This window comes from Vigna umbellata, chromosome 7 (assembly GCF_029865625.1).
Source record: "Vigna umbellata cultivar VRB3 chromosome 7, Vumbellata_1.0, whole genome shotgun sequence".
NCBI lineage: Eukaryota > Viridiplantae > Streptophyta > Magnoliopsida > Fabales > Fabaceae > Vigna > Vigna umbellata.
In genome coordinates, this window is record NC_142171.1 from 9422263 (window position 1) to 9436090 (window position 13828).

Here is a 13828-nt window from a genome sequence, read left to right on the forward strand (position 1 = left end):
TGTAGTCTTGTGAAACTCTCATATATGGAATTTGATTTAATGTCTTATATTAAGATATATGCTTTCTTTCATCTTTAGCTAGGGTTTTTCCTCTTTGCTTATTGCTTGCTTTGTTTAACGCATTCATTGCCATGATTATTGATTTTGTCGATACGGGAACGTACGGGGAAGTCTAGATCCGGGGAATTTCTCTCAATAGCATATTGGTTGCCTTTAAGCTCCTGCACTTTAAGAACTAATTATTAGGAATGCTAGGAATTGTATGAACTCGTAATTAGGGATAGGCCTTCTTGCAAGGTAATTTAGAGAGTGGCATTAGCATTGATGATAAGAATGATGAATTCCTGAAAATATATGAGAGTGGATAAGATGAAATTGATAACCCCAACAACATACTCATTCATATAATTCATTGAAGTGTTTGTTTTGTTCTTTTCCATTGATCAACATTCATGCATACATGTTTAGTTATTGTCTTTTGCATCAAAACCTATAATCAATTTGTTCTTAAGTCTTAAATAATCAACAAATCACATAGCTAAACTAGGCCGTGAGTCCTTCGGGAAAACGATACTTGGTCTTACCTTGTTTTGTTACTTGATACGATTCGGTCACACTTGCCGATTGTTCAACAAGTTTGTGGCGCCGTTTTTCGGTGTTCATAAATTTGTCATCAAGTTTTTGGCGCCGTTGCCGGGGACTCGTGGTTTAACTAGTTCATTTGTGTGATTATTGATTATCTTTGACTTGAATTTTGAATTTTGAATTTTGAATTTTGAATTTCTGTTTTTATTTTTATTTTTATTATTTTATTTTATTTTATTTTCTGTTTTTATTTTTATCTTCTTATCTCTTATCTTATATCTTCTTTTATATCTTTTTGTGCAAACCAATTTTTCTAGGGTTTTGTTCTCTTGTGTATGCAGGAAGCAATCCGAACTAGGAGCAAGAAAATTGCAAAACCTCTTTTTGAAGGTTTAGACGAGAGTAGACGGAGGAGAAGAATCCGTACATCTGAGAACTTTTTCCTCCTCCAGAAACTCTGTTACAACCATCACCACAAGGTTCTAACCAGAGCACAGAAAATATGGAGAATAATAATGCCAGAAGAACTCTTGCAGATTACACCAATATAGCTGGACCTCAACACTTTAACAGCATAGCAAGACCAAGGGTCAATGCAGTCAACATGGAGGTTAAGCCAACATTAATTCAACTGGTAAAGAGTAATCAATTTAATGGGTTGTCTCACGAAAGCCCATATGAGCACCTCACAACTTTTAATGAGATTTGCAACACGGTGAAAATAAATGGGGTGCCAGATGAAGCAATCAAACTTAGCTTGTTTCCATTTTCACTAGGAGGCAATGCTAAGCTTTGGTTAAATTCTTTTCCAGAAGAAAGCTTTACAGAGTGGAAAGCAGTGGTGACCAAGTTTCTAAACAAATACTTTCCACAATCAAAAGTTAATAAAGGGAAGCAAGAGATTTCATCATTCAGGCAAGGCATGGAAGAATCACGATAACAGTTGAAAAACTGTTATTTTTATGATTAAAATTGACACTAAAAGCAACCTTTACACTTAGAAACTAGCTTGAAATCATGCTTTTCTTCATATTTTTAGAAATAAGAGAGCTGGACAGGTTTATGCTTGATTTCAGTGTTTTTGTGCAGGTTTTAAGGTGAATTTGGTGAAAGAAGTGAAGAAGGAGAGAGATGAAATCAGAAAAGACATCAAAAAGTGCAAAAGGAGAAGCCGAAGTCACCGCTCAGCGGCAGTTTACCGCTGAGCGGCACTCAGGAGCTTACAGGAGATCCGCTGAGGGGCAAAATGGCCGCTGAGGGGAGAAAACAAGACACGCACTTACCGCTGAGCGGTATTTTACCGCTGAGCGGCACTTTAATGGGCTTGGACCTAATTTTTTGTAATTTACGAATGGTATTTAAGCTTTAGGGTTTCCTAGGGTTAGGTATCTTTGGCTGGAACGAAGTAAACACTCTCTCTTCCACCCCTTTGAAGGAGGATCTTGGATGCTGAGGCTTCCTCTTCACCTTTTTAGGGTTTTATCTTTCATTCTTTCATTGTAATTCATCTAGGTTCACCATGAATATGGTGAACTAAACTCTGTATGTTTGTTGGGGAATCAATGTAATCTTTTGAAGCTCTCATATATGGAATCTGTTTTTTACATCTTTTAATTAAGACTTATGCTTTCTTTCATCATTAGTTAGGGTTTTTCCTCTTTGCTTAATGCTTGCATTGTTTAACTCATTCGATGCATGATTATTGGTTTTGTCGATACGGGCGCGTACGGGGAACTCTAGATCCGGGGAATTTCTCCCAATATGATATTGGTTGTCGTTAAGCTCCTGCACTTATGAACTGATCATTAGGAATGCTAGGAATTGTATGAACTCGTGATTAGGGAGAAGCCTTCTTGAAAGGTACTTTAGAGAGTGGCATTAACAATGATTATTTGAATGTTGAATTCCTAAAATATATGAGAGTGGATAAGATGAAATTGACCCCCAACAACATATTCATATATAAATTTCATTGAAAGTGTTTATCTTTTGCTTTTTGCCATTGATCAAAACTTCATGCATACATATTTAATTTTCGTCTTTTGCATATAAAAATCTAAATATTTCATCTTTAAGTATTAGCTAATCAAGAAACCACACAACTAAACTAGGTCGTGAGTCCTTTGGGAAGAACGATACTTGGTCTTACTAAGTTTATTACTTGAACGATTCGGTCACACTTGCCGATTGAAAAACAAGTTTGTGACATCATATTTTGGTGCTCATAAATTTGTCCATCAAGTTTTTGGCGCCGTTGCCGGGGACTCGTGGTTTAACTGGTTAATTTGTGTGATTATTGATTATCTTTGACTTATTTTTTATTTTATTTTTAAATTTCGAATTTTTTTTATTTTTATTTTTCTGTTTTCTGTTTTCCTGTTTTATGTTTTTATTCTATTTTCTGTTTTTATTTTCTGAATCTTATATCTTCTCTTATATCTTTTTGTGCTAACCAAATCTTTTCTAGTGTTTTGTGTTCTTGTGTATGCAGGAGGCAATTCGAACTAGGAGCAAGAAAACAACAGAACCTCTGCTTGAAGGATTAGAAGACAGTAGACGGAGGAGAAGAATCAGAACATCTAGAGAACTTTTTCCTCCTCCGGAAACTCTGTTGCAACCATCACCACAAGGTTCTGACAATAGCACAGAAAATATGGAGAACAATAATATCAGAAGAACTCTTGCTGATTACACCAATATAGCTGGACCTCAGCACTTTAACAGCATAGCTAGACCAAGAGTCAATGCAGCTAACATGGACGTCAAATCAGCACTGATCCAATTGGTGATAAGTAATCAATTTAATAGGTTATCTCATGAAAGCCCATATGAGCACCTTACTACATTCAATGAAATTTGCAACACAGTCAAAATTAATGGGGTGCCAGATGAAGCGATCAAACTTAGTTTGTTTCCTTTCTCATTGGGAGGCAATGCTAATCTTTGGTTGAATTCTTTCCCAGAAGGAAGTTTCACAGAGTGGGAAGCAGTGGTAACAAAGTTTTTGAACAAGTACTTTACACAATCAAAGGTGACAAAAGGCAAGCAAGAGATATCTTCATTTAAGCAGGGCATGGAAGAATCACTGGGGCATGCATGGGATAGATACAAAAGTCTACTACGAAAAACTCCTATGCATGGTTTCAAAGAAGAAGTAGTAGTCCTAACTTTCCTTGGAGGTCTTGGTTCACAAACTAAGATGATGCTTCATGCCTCAGCAGGAGGAAACATTAAATGGAAAACTCCAGAGGAAGCAACTGAAATTATTGAAAATATGGCTACTAGTGACAACGAACTCAACATTGAAAAAGGAGATCTTAGTCAGAAGGAGTTGTTACAATCAAATGAGGCTTTGCTTATTCAAAATAGAATTATCTCTCAACAGCTTGAAGAAGTAACTATGAAACTTTCTCAAATACCACAGGAAATACAACAGGTCTCAATGGTTCAAGTGCAACAACAAAAATGGCAGATGCAATTTACTCCAGTTGAGAAAACAACAAAGCTTGAAGAGACTTTCCAAAGATTCTTGAAGACGAATGCGTCTTATTGTCATAATGTGGATGCTGCATTTAAAAATATGGAGGTTTATGTTGAGAGAATAGTTGACGAGATGAAACATGATAATCTCAGAAAGGAGTGTAAAACTGTTGTGACTAGAAGTGGTAGAGTGTTAGAGGAGAGACAAAAAGAAAGAGAGGAGAAAGAAAATGAGAGTGAGAGTGAAAAAGAAACATGTGAGTGGAAAGAAAGAGTTGAGAGAGAGAAAAAGAAAAAAGAAGAAGAGGAGAGGAGAGAAAAAAAAGAGAGAGAAGAGAGAGAGGAGAGACAGAAAGAAAAAGAGTATGAAAAGCCACTTCCTTATCCAAAGAGTTATTCAAGGAAGGAGAAAGAAAAGCAGTTGGAAAGATTCATGGAATTGTTTAAGAAGTTGGAGATCACTATACCATTCTCTGAAGCATTGCAACAGATGCCAGCATATGCAAAATTTTTGAAGGAACTCCTCACAAAGAAACACAAGTACATTGAGAAGGAAATTATCAATATACAGGGTAACTGCAGTGCAATCATACAGAAACTACCTCCTAAACTTAAAGATCCAGGAAGCTTCACTATTCCATGCACCATAGGAGATGTGAAAGTTGGAAGAGCATTGATTGATTTGGGAGCTAGCATTAATCTAATGCCGCTATCCATGTGCAAAACAATTCAGGGGTTGGAAATTAAACCAACCAGAATGGCTCTTCAATTGGCGGACAGGTCTCTTAAATATCCATATGGAGTAGTTGAAGATGTTTTAGTGAAGGTTGACAAATTTGTATTCCCAGTGGATTTTATTGTGATGGAGATGGAAGGAAATAGTGATGTTCCTCTTATTCTTGGGAGACCTTTTATGAAGACTGCTAGAGTTTTGATTGATGTAGAGAATGGTAAGCTTAAATTGAGAGTTGATGATGAAGAAGTCATTTTTGACGTAGCCAAGGCCATGACATATCCAAATGATGACAAAGCATGTTTTCAATTTGATGAACTTGATGAAGTTTGTATGGTGCAAGAAAGGATGGTGCGAAATATTTCTCCATTGGAAAAAACTCTCATTGATGCATGTGAAGATTTAGATGAAGAAGAAGAGAAATTGATTGATGAATGTCTGATGGACTTGGAAACATGGAAAAAGAGTCCAGAGGAAGATCCAATATTCGAAATAATTAATAAGGAAGAAGCAGTCAAAGCACAGACACCAAAATTAAAAAGATTACCGTCACATCTGAAATATGTTTTTCTAGAAGAAGATGGAACAAAGCCAGTCATCATCAATAACTCTTTATCTCTACAAGAAGAAGAGCAATTGATAGAAATTCTGAAAGCAAACAAAGAAGCAATTGGGTGGTCAATATCAGATCTTAAAGGTATTAGCCCAACTTACTGCATGCACAAAATTTTTATGGAGGAAGATTATAAACCAAGTGCTCAACCACAGAGAAGATTAAATCCTGTTATGAAGGAGGTGGTCAGAAAAGAAGTGTTGAAACTGTTAGAAGCTGGTATCATCTATCCAATCTCTAACAGTGAATGGGTAAGTCCAGTACAAGTGGTTCCAAAGAAAGGTGGGATGACAGTAATTTATAATGATAAGAATGAACTTATTCCTACTCGGACAGTCACTGGTTGGCGTATGTGCATTGATTACAGGAAGTTGAATAAAGCTACTAGGAAAGATCATTTTCCTCTTCCTTTCATGGATCAGATGTTAGAAAGGTTATCAGGGCAGGCTTTCTATTGTTTTCTAGATGGATATTCTGGATACAATCAAATTGTGGTAGATCCAAAAGACCAGGAGAAGACGGCTTTTACTTGTCCTTTTGGTATCTTTGCATATAGAAAGATGCCTTTTGGATTATGTAATGCTCCAGCTACGTTTCAGAGGTGTATGCAGGCAATTTTTGCAGATCTCTTAGAAAAATGCATTGAAGTATTCATGGATGATTTCTCAGTTTTTGGAAATTCTTTCCAAAGATGTTTGGCTAATTTGAACACTGTCCTCAAAAGATGTGTTCAGACAAATCTTGTTCTTAATTGGGAGAAATGTCATTTCATGGTAACTGAAGGAATTGTATTGGGGCATAAAATTTCTGCTAAAGGAGTTGAGGTAGACAAAGCTAAAGTAGAAGTCATTGAGAAACTACCTCCACCAACAAATGTAAAGGGGATTAGAAGTTTTCTTGGTCATGTTGGGTTTTATAGAAGATTCATTAAGGATTTCTTAAAAATTGCTAAACCATTGAGTAATCTTTTGATGAAGGATGCGCCTTTTGTGATGAATGAAGACTGTCTGAAAGGTTTTGACACATTGAAAAAGAAGTTAGTGTCAGCTCCAGTAATGATAGCGCCAGATTGGAATCAAAACTTTGAATTAATGTGTGATGCAAGTGATTATGCAATAGGAGTTGTCCTTGGCCAGCGGAAAGAACAAAAGTTTCATCCAATTTATTATGCTAGCAAGGTTCTGAATGATGCTCAATTGAATTATGCTACAACCGAGAAAGAATTTCTTGCTATTGTGTATGCTCTAGAGAAATTTAGACCTTATCTTATTGGGTCCAAGGTGACTGTCTATACAGATCATGCAGCTATCAAATATTTGTTGACAAAACCAGATTCTAAGCCACGTCTAATTAGATGGGTATTACCATTGCAAGAATTTGATGTAGACATCCGTGATAAGAAAGGAAGTGAAAACTTAATTGCTGATCATTTGTCACGTTAGTCAACAATGAGGTCACTAGCAAGGAGTCTGAAATCTGGGAATCTTTTTCAGATGAATCACTCATGTATATTCAGCAGAGACCCTGGTTTGCTGATATGGCTAATTTCAAAGCTGCAAGGGTCATGCCGGAAGACTTAACTTGGCAACAAAGAAAGAAATTTTTGCATGATGCCAAGTAGTTTGTTTGGGATGATCCTTATTTGTTCAAAATTGGAGCAGATAATCTTCTGAGGAGATGTGTTACAAATGAAGAAGCAGAAGGAATTCTCTGGCATTGTCATGACTCACCTTATGGAGGACATTTTAATGGAGAAAGAACAGCAGCAAAAGTCCTTCAATCAGGATTTTATTGGCCAACTTTGTTTAAAGATGCTCATAATCATGCTAGAAATTGTGATAAATGTCAAAGAGCAGGGACAATCACTAAACGTCATGAGATGCCTTTACAAGGTATTTTAGAGGTTGAGGTTTTTGATTGCTGGGGTATTGACTTTGTTGGACCCTTCCCTCTATCTTTCAACAATGAATACATTTTGGTAGCAGTGGATTATGTGAGTAAATGGGTGGAAGCATTAGCTTGTCCTAAAAATGATGCTAGCACGGTAATTAAATTCCTGAAGAGGTAGATATTCTCACGTTTTGGCACTCCAAGAGTGTTGATCAGTGATGGAGGATCTCATTTTTGCAATTATCAGCTAGAGAAAGTACTCAAACACTATGGAGTAAAACATAAGGTAGCTGCACCTTATCATCCACAAACCAATGGACAAGCTGAGGTATCTAACAGGGAGATAAAAAGGATCCTGGAAAAAACAGTGACTTCATCAAGAAAGGATTGGTCTCTCAAATTGGATGATGCTCTTTGGGCTTATAGGACAGCAATGAAGACGTCTATGGGATTATCACCATTTCAATTAGTTTATGGGAAAGCATGCCATTTGCCAGTAGAATTGGAGCATAAAGCATTATGGGCTTTGAAATTCTTGAATTTTGATCCTTATGAAACTCAATGCACACGCAGACGGCAGATTTTGGAGCTTGAAGAAATGCGATTACATGCATATGATTCATCCAAGGCTTACAAAGACAAAATTAAATTTTATCATGACAGAAAGTTGGTGAATAGAGTTTTCAATCCAGGACAACAGGTACTATTGTTCAATTCAAGATTGAAGATATTTCCTGGGAAGCTGAAGTCAAAATGGTCAGGACCATATGTGATAAAAGAAGTGCATCCGCATGGAGCAATTGAAATATTTAATCCAGCTGCTGATGATCCACAGAGAAGTTGGGTGGTGAATGGTCAACGTCTCAAACCTTATCTAGGGGGAGAGGTGCAACAATTTTCCACAATGATGTTGTTGGTTGATCCTTGAAAGTTTGGGTCAGGCTCGTGACGTTAAACAAGCGCTTACTGGGAGGCAACCCAGTATTTTGTAAGTATTATATGTTTTTAGATTAGGGTTTGATGTACTCTATTGAACACCTGTTTTGTTATGATGGTTTGCTATTAACTGTAGTTGTGTGATAAGTAATGCTGAATGATGCTTATGATTAATTGATGTTGAGATGATGTGCACATTAAAATGCTTATACAGGTGATTCACAAGCTTTGTGAACAAATGCAGGATATCATGATTGTGATTGTGAAATTAAGCAGGATGTGTATGTCAAATGTGAATGAGCTTATATGTGAGGTTTTGAGCTCCAGAGTTGTTATTGTTGAATGCTATTACTTTGAAAGCATGAATGATTTTGCCCAGGTTTTCTAATGATTGAATCAATTGCTTGTTTTGCATCATATGATCAAGGCCGTTTGTTAGAAACCTTTTTATTGGCCAAATTCGTAAAAATTAGCCCACTAAAAGAGAACACTTTGTGTTCTATCCTTTTGAACCCTTAGCCTTGAACATACACTGAAACCCTTAATTGAAAAATCTTTACCTTGAGTTAAGTAGAAGATCTTGTGTGGTATTGTTAAATGTTCAAGTTTGGGGTTGTTGGGAAAACATGAAAAAGGAAAAGCATTGAGCTAAGAGCTAAAAAGTAAGAATATGCAAAGAAAAAGAAAAGAAAAGAAAAAGAAGCAAAGCTCAATGCAAAGGCAAAAGAAAGTTGGGAATGAATAAGATGATTGTGTTGTTATGATTCTCTTAACTCAAGGATTTTGTGATCCAGAAAAATCAATTTTCTTGTTAGCCCAGCCACATTATAAGCCATTGAAAAGTCCTTGTGATGATGCATGCTTGTGAATGTTTTTGATTGTGGTAAAATGAAAGGCAAAGTTGATTCAGGTGACATGGTGATAGTAGAGTGAATGAGTGATTACCTTTTATACTCTTGTGTTTGAGTGAAACACTTTATCTAGTGAGGATAGATTCCATGAACACATAAGAACATCTTTGCTTAATTGATTGATCATTCATGAAAAATAGCATTTGTTGAAATTTAAATGACTTTGTGAACATTAAAGCATGTGCACATCCTGATTGAAATCTTGATCATAAGTGTGATTGATGTTTTTACTTATCATTGAAAAGAAGATTTTTGAATGAAGTGAACCATCATATGAATTGGTTGAAGATTGAGTTACATCTTATTTGCTTGAGGACAAGCAAAGTTTTAAGTTTGGGGTTGTGATAACAGTTGAAAAACTGTTATTTTTATGATTAAAATTGACACTAAAAGCAACCTTTACACTTAGAAACTAGCTTGAAATCATGCTTTTCTTCATATTTTTAGAAATAAGAGAGCTGGACAGGTTTATGCTTGATTTCAGTGTTTTTGTGCAGGTTTTAAGGTGAATTTGGTGAAAGAAGTGAAGAAGGAGAGAGATGAAATCAGAAAAGACATCAAAAAGTGCAAAAGGAGAAGCCGAAGTCACCGCTCAGCGGTAAACTGCCGCTGAGCAGCACTCAGGAGCTTACGGGAGATCCGCTGAGTGGCAAAATGGCCGCTGAGGGGAGAAAACAAGACACGCACTTACCGTTGAGCGGTATTTTACCGCTGAGCGGCCCTTTAATGGGCTTGGACCTAATTTTTTGTAATTTACGAATGGTATTTAAGCTTTAGGGTTTCCTAGGGTTAGGTATCTTTTGTTGGAACGAAGTAAACACTCTCTCTTCCACCCCTTTGAAGGAGGATCTTGGATGCTGAGGCTTCCTCTTCACCTTTTTAGGGTTTTATCTTTCATTCTTTCATTGTAATTCATCTAGGTTCACCATGAATATGGTGAACTAAACTCTGTATGTTTGTTGGGGAATCAATGTAATCTTTTGAAACTCTCATATATGGAATCTGTTTTTTACATCTTTTAATTAAGACTTATGCTTTCTTTCTTCATTAGTTAGGGTTTTTCCTCTTTGCTTAATGCTTGCATTGTTTAACTCATTCGATGCATGATTATTGGGTTTGTCGATACGGGCGCGTACGGGGAAGTCTAGATCCGGGGAATTTCTCCCAATATGATATTGGTTGTCGTTAAGCTCCTGCACTTATGAACTGATCATTAGGAATGCTAGGAATTGTATGAACTCGTGATTAGGGAGAAGCCTTCTTGAAAGGTACTTTAGAGAGTGGCATTAACAATGATGATTTGAATGTTGAATTCCTAAAATATATGAGAGTGGATAAGATGAAATTGACCCCCAACAACATATTCATACATAAATCTCATTGAAAGTGTTTATCTTTTGCTTTTTGCCATTGATCAAAACTTCATGCATACATATTTAATTTTCGTCTTTTGCATATAAAAATCTAAATATTTCATCTTTAAGTCTTAGCTAATCAAGAAACCACACAACTAAACTAGGCCGTGAGTCCTTTGGGAAGAACGATACTTGGTCTTACCAAGTTTATTACTTGAACGATTCGGTCACACTTGCCGATTGAAAAACAAGTTTGTGACATCATATTTTGGTGTTCATAAATTTGTCCATCGCCTAACTCCACCCAAATGCAATTTTCAGTTTTCCAGTTCATAATCATGCAGTTTAATCGGTTCAAACATCAAATATATCAGCAAATCATGCATAGAAATCAAAACCCCTAAATATTCATGCTTTGACAATCACATTCAAATTCAAGAACCGTAGAATGAACAAAATGCATTTTACTTACTTGGGTGGAGATACTAGATGCAATGAGAATGTTTCCACTCTAAGATACTCTCTTCCAACCCCAAACTTGAATGGAACACTAGTGAGCAAGTGAGTGGAAGAGAAATTTTCAAGAGGAAAGAATGAAAAGATGTGGAAAACCTTGGAGAAGGTATGTGAGGGTGTTTGTGCAAAGAAAAATCTGAAAGTGTGAGCAAGTGCGCAACTTAGGGTTTAAAAATACCCTAATGGGCTCGGGTCCCGCTAAGGGGAACTAAAGCCCATTCTGCGAGAGTACCGCTCAGCGGTAAATTACCGCTCAGCGGCACTTTCATGATGTGCTCTTCTCCTTCTTTTCTTAACCTACGTGCCTCCCCTACATGCCTCTCATTGGTTCCCTGCAATTCAATGTTTAAAATGCTTATGCAAACCCTAACTAAAACAAACAAACAGAAATATTCAATCAACTGGGTTGCCTCCCAGGTAGCGCTTGTTTAACGTCACGAGCCTGACCCAAAATCCACCAACACCCTTCAGTAGGTGTTAAATTTTCTTACCACCACCCATTAGTAGGTGTTACAAACATAGTATCCTTCAGTAGATACTTAACCACCTAGCATCCTTCAGTAGATGCTATCTCCAACAAAATAATTACAAAAAATAATGTTCACAAATTAAAAATTACAAAAAACCAAATCAAAAGTCTTTAAATCCACTGGGTTGCCTCCCAGCAAGCGCTCTTTTAACGTCATTAGCTTGACCCAATAAAGTTCAAGTTCCATCTTCTTTATAGTTGATGTTGTCATTCCACCAACTCCTCAGCTGTTTCCTTTGAACTGTTTTGGTCCTTCTAGAATATGGAGATTCTATCTCTATCATCTCCTTCTCTTTAAAGCCCTTCACAACCCACAACTTGATCTTGATTCTTACAGGTGTGCCAAGTTGGAGTTTTCTTTTCTCCCAATCACTAGGAATTTCTTCTCCTCTTCCAATATCTTCTTCCTTGGGTACCTGAAACAACAAACAATGGTTACCTGCAACCTTGAGATTTTCATCTTTATGGCTAGTCATGGGTGCATCTCGAAATGCAGCTTTATAACTAGCCTCTTCCTCCTTTGCTTGCGTCTCATCTTTGAAGACGTCTACCACCACTCTCTCCTCTCTGTCCTGGAGTACCACTATACCTTCATTTACATCAATGATAGCCCTGGCCGTTTTCATAAACGGTCTTCCAAGTATGATAGGTATCTTCTCTGTCTCCATCTTCATCACCACAAAGTCTGCCAAGAACTGAAGTTTGCCAACACAAACTATAATATCCTCTACAATCCCACATGGCTCCTTTGAAGATCCATCGGCCATTACTACTTTAACCTTTGCAGGTTTCACTTTAACATTGCCGATTTGCTCCAGTAAAGAATAAGGTATCAAGTTAACACTTGAACCTAAATCAAGGAGAGCTTTCTTTACCTTTTTCTTCCCTATGGTACAAGGAATAGAAAAACTGCCTGGATCTGATGCTTTAGGAGGGAATGACTCTTTCTTAACAGTTATACATTTCTTTGCTTCATCACCTCTACGTCTTTTCTTTGTAGAGATGTTCTCATCAGATTTTGTGTAAACTGTGATTTTCTGTAGAATCTGCTCCCAAGGTGCATCATTATCCAACATCTTGAATAATTCTGTGAAATCCAATTGTTTCTCTTGATTTATTGGAAAAGGAAAAGTATTTTTGCTCTCGATTTCTCTTCTTTCTTCTGTTTCTCCTTCTTCTAACTCAATTATCTCTTCATTCACACTCTTTACCACCTTGCACTCTTCTCTGGGGTTAACCTCAGTATTAGCCCCAAAATTTCTATTTGGTCTTTCTTCCAATTGCTTGGTAATCTGACCCATTTGAATCTCCAAATTCTTTATAGCAGCTTCAGTGCTCTTTTGAGAAGATTCAGTTTTCTGTATGAATTGCTGAAGAGTTTCTTCCAACATTGTTGATTTTTCATTAAGCATAGATAATTGTTGCCAAAAGGTTGGTTGCTGCTGCTGCTTATTATATTGACTAGCTTGCCCAGTTTGTCCTTGACCAATGCTTGGGTGTGGTTTCCACCCTTGATTGTAATTCCCTTGACGGTATGGAAATTGATTGGCCATGAAATTAACATCCTCTACAGCTTCAACTGGAAAGGCACATTGACCATTGATATGGTCACCTCCACATAATTCGCACAACTGGGTTTGTACCTGTGCAGCAGTTTTCAACTCTTTAGGTAATTGTGCAAGAGTTTTCGTCAGAGTTTCCAGCTGTTGAGTTAGAATTTTATTTTGAGCTAGCAAGGCATCATGTGTCTGTAATTGAAGAACCCCTTTTTGTTGCATAGGAGCTCCTCTCTCACTGTGCAGCTCATTATCACTAGTAGCCATGTTGTCAATGATTTCTATAGCTTCCTCTGGAGTTTTCCATTTGATATTTCGTCCTGCTGAGGCGTCAAGCATCATCTTGGTTTGTGAACCAAGACCTCCAAGGAAAGTTAAGACTACTTCCTGTTCTTCAAAGCCATGCGTGGGTGTTTTTCTTAGCAGACTTTTGTATCTATCCCATGCATGCCCCAGTGATTCTTCCATGCCCTGCTTAAATGAAGATATCTCTTGCTTGCCTTTTGTCACCTTTGATTGTGGAAAGTACTTGTTTAAAAACTTTGTTACCACTGCTTCCCAATCTGTGAAACTTCCTTCTAGGAAAGAATTCAACCAAAGCTTAGCATTGCCTCCCAATGAGAAAGGAAACAAACTAAGTTTGATCGCTTCATCTGGCACCCCATTAATTTTGACTGTGTTGCAAATTTCATTGAATGTAGTAAGGTGCTCATATGGGCTTTCA